The 14643-nt window shown below is 39.0% G+C and overlaps 1 long non-coding RNA gene across 5 annotated transcripts in view; it reads right to left on the bottom strand.

The window, feature by feature from the left end:
* The window catches only part of LOC111093001, an 85591-nt gene extending 71375 nt beyond the window's left edge, over positions 1-14216 (bottom strand). For 4 of the 5 annotated variants that reach the window (XR_005380577.1, XR_005380579.1, XR_005380575.1 and 1 more), the window contains exons 1-3: positions 13913-14072; positions 13520-13808; positions 12380-12447 (exon numbers count right to left, since the gene is read on the bottom strand). This is a non-coding gene — a long non-coding RNA (uncharacterized LOC111093001). The other variant, XR_005380578.1, reaches the window with a different exon arrangement.
* Positions 14217-14643: the final 427 nt, after the last annotated feature.

The following is a 14643-nucleotide window of genomic DNA, read 5'->3' as shown; positions in this document are numbered from 1 at the left end:
AAGTGGACCCTCAACTTTATGGTCAACTAATATTCGATAAAGGAGGAAAGACAATCCATTGGAAGAAAGACAGTCTCTTCAATAAATGGTGCTGGGAAAATTGGACATCCACATGCAGAAGAATAAAATAGACCACCCTCTTACACCATACACAAAGATAAACTCAAAATGGATGAAAGATCTAAATGTGAGACAAGATTCCATCAAAATCCTAGAGGAGAACACAGGCAACACCCTTTTTGAACTCAGCCACAGTAACTTCTTGCAAGATACATCCACAAAGGCAAAAGAATCAAAAGCAAAAATGAACTATTGGGACTTCATCAAGATAAGAAGCTTTTGCACAGCAAAGGATACAGTCAACAAAACTAAAAGACAACCTACAGAATGGGAGAAGATATTTGCAAATGACGTGTCAGATAAAGGGCTAGTTTCCAAGATCTATAAAGAACTTCTTAAACTCAACACCAAAGAAATAAACAATCCAATCATGAAATGGGCAAAAGACATGAACAGAAATCTCACAGAGGAAGACATAGACATGGCCAACATGCACATGAGAAAATGCTCTGCATCACTGGCCATCAGGGAAATACAAATCAAAACCACAATGAGATACCACCTCACACCAGTGAGAATGGGGAAAATTAACAAGGCAGGAAACCGCAAATGTTGGAGAGGATGCGGAGAAAAGGGAACCCTCTTACACTGTTGGTGGGAATGTGAACTGGTGCAGCCACTCTGGAAAACTGTGTGGAGGTTCCTCAAAGAGTTAAAAATAGACCTGCCCTACGACCCAGCAATTGCACTGTTGGGGATTTACCCCAAAGATATAGATGCAGTGAAATGCCGGGACACCTGCACCTGGATGTTTCTAGCAGCAATGTCCACAATAGCCAAACTGTGGAAGGAGCCTCAGTGTCCATTGAAAGATGAATGGATAAAGAAGATGTGGTTTATGTATACAATGGAATATTACTCAGCCATTAGAAATGACCAATACCCATCATTTGCTTCAAGGTGGATGGAACTGGAAGGTATTATGCTGAGTGAAGTAAGTCAATCGGAGAAGGACAAACATTATATGTTCTCATTCATTTGGGGAATGTAAATAATAGTGAAAGAGAATGGAAGGGAAGGGAGAAGAAATGCGTAGGAAATATCAGACAGGGAGACAGAACGTAAAGACTGCTAACTCTGGGAAACGAACTAGGGGTGGTGGAAGGGGAGGAGGGCGGGGGGTGGGGGTGACTGGGTGACGGGCACTGAGGGGGGCACTTGACGGGATGAGCACTGGGTGTTATTCTGTATGTTAGCAAGTTGAACACCAATAAAAAATAAATTTATTATAAAAAATAAAAAAAATAAAAAATAATAAATGGATGAAGATTTTAAAAAAAGAAAAAGAAAAGAAAGCTCACTCATTTGGGGAAGATAAATAATACTTAAAGGGAATAGAGGGGAAGAGAGAGAATGGTAGTCAGAAAGGTAGACAGACAGACACTCCTAATCTGGGTACGAACATGGTGTGGAGGAAGGTGTGGGGTGAGGGTAATGACAGCACTGATGGGCATTGACGGATGAACACGGTGTTATTTTATGTGGCAATACACCTAAAATAATTTTATTAAAAAAAAGAACAGAAGAATTCATGAAGGAAAAGATGCATTGTTTGAAGAAGGACATGTGTATTAGGACCTAAATATTCCATGAAGTTAGAGGGTATTCAAAGGACAGAATTAGGATGGCTTTAGGTCTGGGAGGGCCAAAGATATAAGAGTTTGCCTTCCTTTTTACTGACAAGACCATAGATATGCTTTAAAGTACGTGAGTGATAAGGTTATAAAAACTGTGTGGTAGCTAGACTCACAAAGTTGGAGTCCATGATGAAAATAATTTTAAAAAAAAATAATGGTAACATTAACAGAGCTCCTACTATTTTCTGGACACTGCTGCTTTACATGCTTTAATTCATATAAGCTTCATAAAACCCTATAAGTTAGGTACTCTTACTAAACCCATTTGACTGGGGAGGAAAAAAAAAAGGCACTAATATATTAAGAAACTGCAAGTAGAGTTGTTGGGATTTAAATCAAGACTTTCTTTTTTTTTTTTTTTTTTAAATCCCTCATGTAATCACCTGAAGAAGGTCTCAGCTAGGGAGAATAACCTTAGGAGAAATGTGAAGAAGCAAAGTATAGGATAAAACTGGAGTGGTAAGATTTTGATATTCTGATCACACAATAATGTCATAAGATCCAGAGAGAGGAAAGAATTGGAAAAATGTTAAATTTAAAACTTGAACTATAGAAGGGATCATATCAGAGGAACCTAATCTCATAGAGCAAGGAGTAACAAGACCCTTAAGAACATGGCTAGGCCACCAAGCAGGTTGGTTTGCAATAACTCCACAGGTGCAAAAAGTAAACCTTGAGACTCAGTGGATCAGAATAAGACAAGGTATTAGTCACTGAACAGAATAGAGAAGGAAATGTGAGCATGGAATTACCAATGTGTGTCCCCAAGGCCCACTGAGCGATGTGATAAGCCCATATGGCAGTTACACACTCTATGGACTGCAGTTGAAGAAACCATGGCCAATGGCCCAGTATATTTTATAGCAAGCAGTAAATAGAAGAGTCCCCCGGCTTCAGGGGGTGAGTAGTTGTACTGTAGTCATGCTGCAGATGTCTTGTCCTACTTAATTGCTTACATGACTAACAACAGAAATGGCTCAGTGCCAGGGGATAGTTCTTGAGGTTTGGCACACCCAGTTATAATGGGCAGGGACGGATAGCCTTTCCTAATAGGCATAGTAATGACTTCAGTCAAGATAGGAACTATATGTAGTGCTCATTTTTAAAGTAAATATAATACTCCCAATACATGTAAGAATGTCCTGAATCTGAGATATTGTTAGGATAGAGAACTACTTTCCAAGAACTAGTGAGAGAATAATCACTTAAAGTATTTATCAGTAAGTTGTTAAAGCCAAAGCAAAAAAAAAAAAAAAAAATTGAATAGCATTCTTTTTTTTCCTCTTAGTCAACTAAATCCAGGGAGAAATAATCCCAGTTGCCCCTTTCTCTTCATGTATTTCCTATTTACCCTTCAAGTCCCAACCAAACATGACCTCTAGCACAGTTCTTAAGACAATATGGGTGTCACTAATATTAGTAATCAACAGACTAACTGTAAAACAAAAGAATAAATTTTTTTAAAAAATGATTCTTTTGTGGGAAATGTTTTCCCAGCTCATTCCATTTACTCATCCCCATTCCTATAATACTTGCTATTTTGACTATTCCTTAGGTCCCATATGTATATGACCTTTTGCAACTCATTCTTTTCCTACTTACATTTTACTGGCTTAGAAGCTGTTTAAAGACAAGGCTACTGAGTAAACACCTTTTTATTCCTCAAAGCTTCTAGCAAATTTCCCTGTCCAAGATTAGCCCTAAATCAGGCCTTCATTTTGACACAAGCAGGCAGAAACTTAACATATAGTTTGCATTTGTGCCTATGTTCCCCAAAGAGGAAAACATTGAATAAATAGCTTTCATATTTGAACATTTAGTGTGTGTCCATCACAACACTCCTCTGATTGCATTCATTATCTTATTTAATCACATTAAATCACAGCAGCTCAGAAGGCTGGAATTATTATTCCCATCAAATAGATGAGGACGCTGAGACTGGGAGAGCATGTATAATGTGCAGAGAACTGTAAGGATCCTGAATAGCAGAGCTGGGGTTTGTACCCTTGTATACGGGTTCCCAAGCCCTTGGTGTAACCATAAATGTATCCTGTTTACCTTGATTATGCTGCTACTTTCTCTTAGAAAGACTTAGTTCTTGCCATCATCATTTCTAGAATCTCAGTTTCAACAAGACTATCCCTTTGCAGGCCAGCAGGCTTCCAGGCCACAACCACTGAGTAAGTCTGGGGTACAGCCAACAGATATGGAAGTGGGTGCCACAGTTATTAGGGAAGTTGTTGGCCTTGTTCCACATGACTGCTCTGACCAGCTCATCCTACACACAAGACACTCCTGCCTCTGCTCTCCCAAGGACCAACGGGCTGAGGTTGATGAAGACAGACCCACCTTACTCTCTTCTCCTGAAAGAGGAAGAGCATGGACTTGCCTAACTCCTGTTCTTATCAAGACAAGAGTAGGAATAGAATGAGGAGGAGGGGGAAGAGTAATATTAGTAATGGTAGTAGTGAATAAACTTTCACCTACCAAGTCTCTTAAAACCCCATCACTAAAGAGAAATTTAAATCCTAGGCAGTTGACCCTTTTTCAGCCAACTCAGACTATGGAGCATAACCATCCAGTACAGCATAATCCTTTATTCTAGAGCCTTCATAAGGTCCTTTAGGGACCAGAAGTCCTTTCAACAAATCACTCTCATCTCTAATTTCTGTGTATATTTACTTGTATTTTATAAATACCTTATTTCCTACCAATAATCAATTATGGTAAAGATTAGAATGATTAATAAACAACTAAATTCTAAGCAAACACCCTAATTAATCTTCACAGGAACCCTGTTAGGAATCTGAAATCCCCATTTTTCTGATTCAGATACTGAAGCTCAGGGATTACGTGGCATTCACAAAGCCACTCAACAGTAAGTGGCATCACTAGGGTATTACAGAGGAGAAAACTTTCCTCCTATTCCCTTCTAGGTTCTTCGACAGAAGACAGATTAGCAAGAGAAAAACAAAATTAATTTCATATGTATGGAAGCCCCAAAAGTATGAGACTCAAAGAAGTGAGCGAAGTAGTCAGTTTTTATTCTTCATAGACAAATAAATAATAAATTCGAGAGGAACTGACAAAACAAAGGGGTTTGGCTTGTGGGAGCTAATTAGTGAAGAAATACAACGTTTGTTTATATAGTCTTCTCGATCCCAAATTCCCTATCTCTGATGATAAGAATGTTTCCCTGCCTTCTAATACAAGAAGGGTATCTTCACTTGAGAGATTTATTTTCTGCTTTTAGGAAGGCAAAGGAAGGTCCGTGTCCTTCTTATGCTTGCTATTTCTTAAGCAACTTTAATTCAAGATAATCAATATGCCAGAGTGGGTCCCAAAGTGGCATATTTTGGGATGCCTATTCTATTTCCCTTTCTTGTGAACTCAGCTCCTGTTAATCTGATTGCTTCTGTACAGCAAGTCTGCCTGCCAAATAATAATGCTCTTCATTTGTTTAATGGCTTATAATTTAAAATTTCTTCCATATGAATGATCTGATTGCATCCTCATTGCAGCAGGCAGTGTTCTCTTTTTCATAGATGAAGATACTGAGGTCCAAAGTGTTTAAGAAGATATTTGAGGGAACTCAGCAAGTGAGGGGATGCACTGAGTCAGATCCTAAAGCTCTTCTCGGTAAAGTTCCATCATTGCCCTTCCCAGTGAGTGTTATATGGCTATTCATTCTAGAAGGGTCCATCCTATAACCATCTTTTCTGCCAATGGCAAGCAGACAGGGTTGTATATGTTTTCAAAGGAACACATGGTTGACTAAGAAAAAAGGGAAAAGGATATTTAGGGGCCCAGGGATAAAGCCAAAGGAAGATGCCAAACTGGGATGCCCTGGGTACCCTGAAGTCCAAGGCTCAAGGGGACAGCATGTGGGTAGCAGGCCCCTGGCAACAAGGCCTCTGTGGTATAGCCAGAAAGTCCTGTAGCAAAAACTTATCATACGTGGCATCTAACAGAGCTGTTCTAGATTCAAGCCCTGATTCTGTTAGCTATAGATTATGACCTTGTGCTGTTGACTTGCCTATTTCAGTACCACTTTATCCATCTGGTGAATAAAGAAACAATGCCTACTTCATGGAGAAGTCAGAGGAGGGAATAGATAAATGTGCATGGCATTGACTTACACAACATGTGCCACCAAAGAGAGAGAATGAAGTCAAGATTCATTTACAAATGGAGGCGATGATATGTAGAGGCTAGTGTGGAAAGGAAGTATGCAAGAGGTTGAAGTCTAGCTCTGTCTTCTACCCTTGTTCCCAGTACTGATTGTGAGTTTAAAATATCAAATTCATTCTACTTTCCTCAGTTTTGCATTGACGCTGACCATGACAACTTAGTACAGAGACAAGAGCCTGCCTTTCCAAGCACCATATCCTGCTCAGTTCCCTCCTAGGTGTGCAATGTACTTTCTTTCCCTTTTATCCAGACCAGATGTATTTCTCCTTTAAGGTCTAAGTTACATCGTTTCCCATAAGTGGTACCTCCATAGCTCACACCAATCTTTATCTCCATTCAATTTGAAGCATATATTGTTTATACAGCCTATTTGGCACTTTTCATAAATACAGTGGCTTGTGATGCCATTAACATGTATTCATACCTTACTGTATTGCCCTGTTGCCTGTTCCTTTAAGAGAAGGAATGGTCATTTTTATTTTGTGTCAGCTATGTTATATAGGCTGGTACCCAGCACATATTAAAAATTTGATAAATATTTGTTGAGTAATAAATTTAAAAGGAGAATAATATTTATTGGGATTGTGATTAACTTAGCACTGAATTAGTGTCCTAGATAAATAATAATGATAGTTCCCATTTATTGGGCTTCATTATTTGACAAGAACTACTCTACAAGCTCCAGAGGGATTGTCTGATCTCATCATTGCAATAACACAAAATACGACAAAACAAAAGAAGAGAGGCTAAGTAAGTGGTTCAAAGGTACACATCTGGTAAGACAGTGCAGTTGAACTTCGATCTCAGGTGGTCTGATTTCAGCCCACATTTTAAACTACGTTACATTGGTTTTCAGGACTTGACTGAGCCGCCTGGGATTTCTTTACATAAAGTAGTAAATGAGTTTTGTTATTGGTCAGAGTGTTGACTTACAAAACTCCAAAAAAGAAAGCTATTGTCACCTCAGATTCCTGGAATGTAACTGCATCTCAATACATTTCCAATCTGGTTTAAATTCTGTCAAATCAACAGTGGAAAAAAAAAAAAGTGATGTTGAGCGCATCTACTTTTGTACCTGCTCCCACCAGCTTAGTCCGAAATATCCTTTCCATAATTATACATATGTCTTTCTTGCAAAACTTGCAAATGCCCAAATAACCTGAGTGGAGTTTCATTCTTCATGGCAGTTCCCTTCTAGCCATAATAGGCCAGCTGGCAAATATCTCCAAAACATAGTTAAAAATATATTTTTATCTGTAATAGAAATGTCACTTGTCCTAGTATCCCCTTAAGCAGCAGGAGGGGGAGAAGGAGAGTGAGAGATCTATTTTGTGTGATTCTGCTTTTAAAATGCATGGCACTTTGTCCCTTTCAAACAAATGTTTCAATCTTTGAGGAGTTTTTGGGTCCTGCGCCCAAGATTTTTTTTTTTAATCACTTTCAAGTTTCTCTATAGTCTTGGCTTATTTGGAATTCAGAGTCCTATTTTTAAAAAAATAAAGGAAAAGAAAGAGAAATGGGCTTTCTTCTCCTGTTTTTCTCTGGAAGGTCCAAGGCCATTCTTCTCATCAATTCATGTAGCTCTGCAGGACCCCAGAGGAACAGCCTTGAAACCCAGCTCTGTCAGGGGATACAGCCCTGGAAAGGAAAGGTTTGCTGACTTAACAAAGGCTCCATAGCATGAACAAAAACTAGGAAGAGCTGTTCCCATGTCCTCAGTGTCAATCCCCTGTGTCAGTTAGTCTTGAAATTGAGGACTGAGAAAATCTTTGACTGTAAAGAATGACCCAGTGAGATAGAGGGAAGGACCAAAGGGAGATTGACTTCGGTCCAGTCCCTGTAGTATGTTACTGCCTTAACTGCTTTGTCCCCTGGTGTCTGAAACAATCAGTTTCCTGTGTCTTTCCCCAGGGTCCCATTCACACTGGAGTTGGCTTCAGTAAGCCTTCCCTAGACCACCTCCTTTCACTGGATAGTCACCCCTCACCTTCTATATCTTAGCTCATTCTCTTCTTTATCCTATTGTTCACCACCTCCTCTGAGTCAGTTACTATCCTAGATACATAGAGCCGGGAGCAGAAACAAGAGGAAAAAGAAATCAGTATTCAAATAAGCAATTGTATACATACAACTTCCGGGGTCCAGAAGTGCTGTGAAGAAAAAGGAAATAAGGTGAGGCAATTAGTAAGAGCAAGATAGGAGGGAGCTGTGTTGCTTCGGATGCTCAGGAAAGGTTTATCTGTTATGATCACAAGAGCTGAGATCTGCAAGATGTGAGGCTGATCCAGGCCAATATTTGGGGGAAAAAAAAAGCATTCTAGGCAAAGAGAACAGCAATTACAAAGACACTTGGGTAAGAGGACATGAAAACTGTAAGAAAGAGAATGCGGTTGGAAGGGAGGGCATGGTAAAGGGAGGTATGCGATTGATTTATCAGAGCAATAGTTGAGGCTAGATTATAGAGGCCTGCAGGCTGTGATACAAGTTTGGGATTTTATTCTGAGACAGGAAGCCAGTGATGACTGTTGAGGTGAGATGTGATATTCTGTGACCTTTGATTTAAGGAGACACCATGGAGCAAATAGATTAACCATGGAGTGTGTGTGATCTCGGTCCTCAGGAAGTGACAATGGTAGGTGGAAAATCCACATGACAGTACCTCACCATGATAGTCCAGGTGAGAGAGGACAACAGGATCCAGACTGGCAGAGCTGGAGTTATGAGGAAGTGGTCACATTTTGTGATACATTGTGAAATTAGTCTCCCTAGGAATTAAAGTTTAATGTGGGATGAAAAAAAGAAGAGAATTAAGAGTGACTTTAGAGTTTTGGGTCTGAAAAAATTAAGAATTAGTAATCAGAAATACTGAAAGAGAAAGAACATCATAGATGACCTTGAATGAAAAATCCAGATTTTACTTTTGAAGCTATTAAGTCTGAAATGCCTGTATCAAACGGAGAATATGTTCTTGGTTGCTTTTACTATTGAGGAAAGTTATGTAAAGACAAAGCTGGAGTAAAGGGTATCTCCTCATGACCTTCAAACCCATCTTCTCTAGGAATTTCCAAACCTGGCTGCTCATAAGACACAGAAGAAGACATGTTTCTCTTTCTTTGTCAACAATGTGTCATTACTTATGGAACCACTTTAGACAAAAATTTGTTTCAGCAGCCCTATAACCACCACAAGCATGGAACTTCTCTAGAAGGATTCCAGAGACTCAGCATAAAATTTTCATGGCCAAGATACATTGCAACATCACAGCAAGAATATGCAACTGTGTCAGTAAGGGGAAAAGATATATCAAGCGGTATCCAGGGTCTAAATTCATGTGTGGACTTCTTTTGCTCTCCCTCAAGAGCCCACACAGAGCACATTCTCCCTCCACCCTTGAAATGCAGAAAGAAATGCATGCACTGTTCTTATGCCCAGGAATATCCATTGGAAACTCAGAATCCAGAATTTTATTAGGAATTGATTACATAGGCACATCTGGCCATAACTATCAAGCTTCAGACTCCTAGAAGGAAATCACGTGATTGTGATTGGCATGCCAGCCAGGCAAAGTATTCTTATCACTTAGAGCACTTGACAAGGTCCGAGTACCCAGACACCAGACAAGGGCCTGCGTGCCAGCAAATCTATCCAAAGATCAGGCATGCTATATTAATTCTTTCCTGTCTAATTACAGATTTCAGGACAGGGACACTAACATACAATCAAATATCACAAGCTATGGTGTGAGATTTAGGTTTTTAAAAGATTTATAGCTAAGTCCGATGATCACCCAGGTTTGAGAACCATCACTTATAGGTCATCAAAGCTCAGCTACATAAAGCTACTTTCCCAGTAAACACACAGTCAGGCATAGAAGAGGAGGTTGGAGACCCTCTCTGTCAATAATTAACTGATATTTTAGGCAAATCACCTCACCACTCTGTTTCTTTATCTGTAAATGAATGGGAATGGATTTAAATGATCCCCAAAGCCCCTTCAGGTCTAATATTCTTTGATCTAGGTTAGAGAAAACAGTTGAAATGGGAAGATCCAAGCATCTTGCCCAATGCCCGTCCCCATTCCCTCACCTCATCTTCCTTCAAATCCAGAAAGTAAAGCCCATGTCTCCCCTCTATCTCTTGAAGGATGCCTGAGCTGAGGCAGGCCGTAAGATCAAGAGAAGCAAACAGCCTTTCACAGATTTCTTCTCTACATTAATGTTAAAAGTGACAAAACAATTTTGTAGGGGAATGAGGAAATGTACTTGGTTTGTGGGAATGAAAGAGAGAAATTGAAACCTGAAGAGCCATGAGGGCCTTTTTGGGGAATTTTAAAGACACATCTACCCTAAAACCACTCTACTGATAAATCTGGATTCCCGGCCAGGGGCAGGGTGTGCTTTTTAGCATATTTTCTGTCTGTAATCTTTCATGGTGTTTATGAGAAAACTGGCAATGCATGTTACCCGCAGTAACAAAGATGAAAAGAAAAACTCAAGTTTGAAACTGTGTCATAGAACTAAGAGATCTTGATGACAAGCCTCTTTGTTTACATTCAGGGGTTACAGAGGGGTTGGGTGGGTCTAGGTGCTACATTAAGGTATAGATGGGACTAATACAGGATTAACACCTGACATGTATTAAACCCCAATTAATAGAGCAGATCAATAATAATACACAATAAAGGCAGGTTCTCTTAAATCTCATGTTTCAAGAAAAACACCCCTCCTTCATTTATCCACTCTCTTTATCTCAAATTCTTCCTGTCTCCTGAATAGTATCTGTACACAAGCACATATTAATATCCCCATTATGATAAATATGATATCATCTCAAATTTTTAACCTCCTATTTACTACACACCTACTATACAATGAGATTTCTCTCCAACTGTTTCCATGAATACTGCTTCCCTCAAGTATATCAACAACCTTCAAGTTGGTCGGTCCTGAACAGTTTTAATTTCTCTCAGTCTTTTGACCACATTGACAGAGTTGACCACTCCTATCTCGAACTTCTGTTGATGCTGGACTCACCCAATTTTTCTTATAACTTGTGGCAAATCCTCTAGTTACACACACACACACACACGTGTGTGTTTATGAACATACTTGTGTATATGGAGTAGGGACAATATGCACAAGTGGATATAATACTTAAGGTATATGAATTTTCACATATGCACATATATGTGTAACTACCATCCCAATAAGGACATAAAATATTTTCAGAAGTTTCCGTCATTTCACCTCTCAGTCAACACACTCCTGTTCAAAGAATTCAGTGAAATTCTGACTTCTATACACATACATGATGGGCCTCCCAGTAGCAGCAAGAGATAGCAAGACCCGCTGACAAGCAGTTTATATGTCTCAGTGTGAGAAACCTTTTTAAATATCTCATTGGTCAAATTAGGTAACATGGGCAAATTAGACTAAGAATAGAGCAAGAGACTACTCTTATTGTTGAGAGGAGCAGCAAAGTCATGGTCATTTCAAAAGGATGTCCCTGCCATTGCTAAATTCAGAAAGAAGAGAAAGAGAGTGAGAGAGAAATTTGCCCAGATATCATCTCCCCATCTAACACCACTGCAACTACAAGTTGAATTACATCATGACAGGGAACAAGCCTACTACTTTCCAACTGGTCTCTAGAACCAAGCCTACTGTAACATAGATATCAATAAATATTGTATTAAGGGAATGAATGACTAATGGTTGATAGTTTTTTTAGGTCCATGTTATATAACTCCCATTTGATGTGTTGAGAATGGCCCTAGAGCATAGTGGCTATAGATTGGCAGAAGGAAAGACCCAGAGCAGGGATGTAGGTTACAAACATGGGTGAATACTACAGATTATGCTGAGGTGCCAATCGTTCTCCTCATCTCCATGTTCCAAGCCAAGAAAATATTTGTATTTTTGTTGTTGCTCTTTCAAAAATCTCTTCTGTTTGGCTAGCTTGTTAGTTTTCTGCTGGGGAAATTGTTTATTGTTCCTTCTGTTTTCAATTACATTCAATAATATGACTAATGATAATAACAGCTAATATTTGTTGAGTGCTTAGAATGTGGCAGGCACTATGCTATACATCTTTAATTATTACATTTAATTCTCAAAATATTTTTATATAGTAATATTTTTATTCCCATTTCATAGGCTAGGATCCCGACACTCAAAAATTAAGCAATTTCAAGCTATCAAAAAATATGGTAGAAATGGAACTCAAACACAAGACTATCTGATTCCAAGTTCATTATCTTGAGCAATACACCATCCTGGCTTTCATCAATATTTGTTTAGCTTTTTTTGAGATAAAAATTTAGTGGAATTTATCTACAAAAATAGACCCTAGGGTTATACACAATTTTAAATGTCACCTAGGTCAACACCCAAAGTTTGAAACTTCCCTCCAATATACTTAGCAAGCACTCACCTGGTTGTTTTTGTAATCCCTCTGGTAATAAGGCAGCTAATGGCTTTATTGGAAAGTCCATAACATTTCTAGGATACAAAATGGATTTCATAATCATAATGAAGTTAGAACTCAACAGATTATCTTGAATTTTTAGTGTGCTAATATTATAATCAACCATCTCATTGCCAGTAAATTGATAGCAATCAAACACAAGAACCTCACGAAGATTAGGTTGACAGTGCCCTCATTTTATTACTGGCAAAGCTGGATTGGAGAATTGTTTATGGCTTCCTACTTCAGACCTTGATTTAAATTGACCTGCCAGATCAGAAATGAGGAGACTGGGAATGGGAGATTTACTTCATTGGGAGGAGGAAAGAAGAGCAAAAGGATCTGGTCCTGTAAGCTCTGTAATATGGGGCAAATACTCAACATTCAAGAGAAAAAGAAATAGTCAGATGAGCCCCCACTCCCAGTATTTCAGTTCAGTAGCCATGCCTTCCTAAGGGAGATAATCCAAATGATGTCACATTCCCCTCAGTATCTCTTCTCTGATTAGGAAATTGCTGTTTCAGAAGAGACAGAGAGGGAGGGAATTGGCAAATAAAACAAAAAGACTCACTCAGAAATGCTAAATTTGCCATATGCATGTTTGTCTGTGAACATGTGTATATGCACATGTGTGTGTGGATCAAGGAATCTGAAAAATCTCAGGGAATCGTGGAGAAATAAGTGAGAGGCAAGGACCCTGCCCACCCCAACAGATACTAACACATCATCCTGTGGGATGTAATTGGATTCCTCTTTTTTAGCAAAGCTGAAGTAAATGATGGTGAATATAGGAAAAATGAGGAATGTTATTTCTTTAGATAAATTTTGTTCCAGATCTGTTTCACAGAACATTTTCCCTGTAGTTTGTCTCTTAAGAAAAGGATTTATTCTCCTCCTCCTCTGTTGTGCCTAGGACTCTGGGGAATGCAGTCATCCTCCAGTTTGGAAATCTATAAAACCTTTTAGTCTATTGAAGGATATGGCGAGTACAACAATCAAAACAAAGCAAACACTAGTTAGATATAACTATCAGTCACTCATTTCCCCGTATAACATTTTTATTGGTCTATAAAACTAGTGTCTGAGAAAACAGAGGTCACCACTTACTGTTGTTCAAGTTGTACACTGCACAAGTCCAGACGATGACTTTCACCTTGTTGTTCTCTTGGATTGTGTAGCTATTATTTCAATTTCCCGGCAGATGGCAATAAAGTTTCTTAGGGAAAGAATGTCTTTTTTTTTCTTTCTTTCTTTTTTCTAATTCACCTGAATTCACCCTTTACTGAAGCTAGGAGAATATCCCCATGCATCTCAGAGCTATGCTTTTCACTGGCACTGGAAGAAATTGTGTGATCCAAGACATGGTTCCTTTAAGGTGGTAAGCTGAGTTGTGTTCCTTCAGGGTTAAAAAAAACAAACAAACAGAGTTTTTATGTTTTAAAAACATAAAATTGGTGTTTCAAGAAACATTTAGTTCAATTTCCCTCAAATATCCAATACCTTCAACTGGAGATGCAATTTTTTTTCCTTGTTCAGAACTTAATAAAATCAGTCAGCAAACAAATGGATTTCATCTCTGACCTGAGACAATGAGCCATGTGAAACAACAGAGTTCTTTGTCCCAAGGCAGTAGATTTTGTGGACTTCATTAGTTACAGGGATTCAGTTACCTGTGGATTTGTAGGAGTCACTGCAACAGTGATTAGCCAATGAGCTGGTAGACAGGATGTCCTGGCTCCAATTCTGCCTTTGTGACATATATGACGTTGGCATATGAATGGCCTTCTAGTCCCATTTCCTCATATGGGAAATTGAGGTGATCATGTCTGCCATTCCTGCCTTCTGTAACTGTGTAGCTGAACTATACTCAACTGATTTAAAAAAAAAAAAAAAAGTGAGAGAACATTGTAAAACATAATACAATACATAAAATCTAAAGGTTTCTAAAACTTCCATACTCTCCTTAAGGCAGAGGTCACAAGCTCTAGTCTTTAAACGACCAGTTCGGTAGTTCTATCAGCTATGAAGCTATTGACTCTCAATGTCTAACACACCTTCCTTTATATTATTTTGTATGTTAGTGTCTGAAAACCCCATTTTGGCTTAGCTAACTACTGGAAACCGCCTCCAGAGAGCGCTGGAGGGAGACCGGGGGCTGGAGCAGGGACTGAGAAGCTGCTCCTTGCTGTCTTGCTGCTTTTTCCTCTTTGACTTCAGTTCCTGTTTTCCTT

The sequence above is a fragment of the Canis lupus genome, chromosome 28, assembly GCF_011100685.1.
Source record: "Canis lupus familiaris isolate Mischka breed German Shepherd chromosome 28, alternate assembly UU_Cfam_GSD_1.0, whole genome shotgun sequence".
Taxonomy (NCBI): Eukaryota; Metazoa; Chordata; class Mammalia; order Carnivora; family Canidae; genus Canis; species Canis lupus.
Note: the sequence above shows the minus strand (reverse complement) of the source record. Positions and strands in the feature narration are given on the sequence as shown.